We start from the raw sequence: 705 nt of genomic DNA on the forward strand, positions 1-705 counted from the left end.
TGGATGTGGCTATTTGGACCCAATGCTGCCAGTTCCCATCACCCTGGTGTTGTGTGTGCCTTCTCTCATGTACCATTGGCTCACCAGTAAAAACAGTGTGTGACACAGCCCCTGTGGGTTATTTGTGGGGGTCCTCAGCATGGAAGAAGGGCACATCTAGAGGGGCTTCCAGGGATGGTGGACAGAGCCCCCCTGGGCTCTGTCCTGCAAATCTTTGTCCTGGTAAAAGATAAAACAGAAAAATTAGGGCTTATTTTATGGATTTGTGGTCCTGGTGTGCTGAGTCCAGCAGTGTGGCCTGAGCCTCCAGGGTGAGTTCTGGCACAAGGCTGCAGTTTTCCTCCTTCCCTAGAGTGGAGGAGGTTTAATTATTGCCTTCACCCCTCTGAGAGCATAGGGCTGTCTCCTACACCTTCTCCTCCTGCCTGCCTGTGTCCCCTTGTCTGGGGATATTGAGCTCATTCCTGGATGGCTCTGCCCTTCCTTTCCCCTGCAGAACCATTGATAGCTTTCCCCATCCTTTTCACTGTACCCCACCATAGCTGCAGCCCATGGGAGTGATGTGTGTCCCCCAACCACAGCTTCTCTGGGTGTGTTGGGCTCTGGCAGCACAACCACACCGTGAAGCACCTTCGGCCGCTGGTCCTGGGTTAATGATTAGAGTCCAGCCATAAAAGTGTGGCTGATGGAAAGTTCAGGCTGTGG

This window comes from Acanthisitta chloris, unplaced genomic scaffold (genome assembly GCF_000695815.1).
Source record: "Acanthisitta chloris isolate BGI_N310 unplaced genomic scaffold, ASM69581v1 scaffold23528, whole genome shotgun sequence".
Classification (NCBI taxonomy): domain Eukaryota; kingdom Metazoa; phylum Chordata; class Aves; order Passeriformes; family Acanthisittidae; genus Acanthisitta; species Acanthisitta chloris.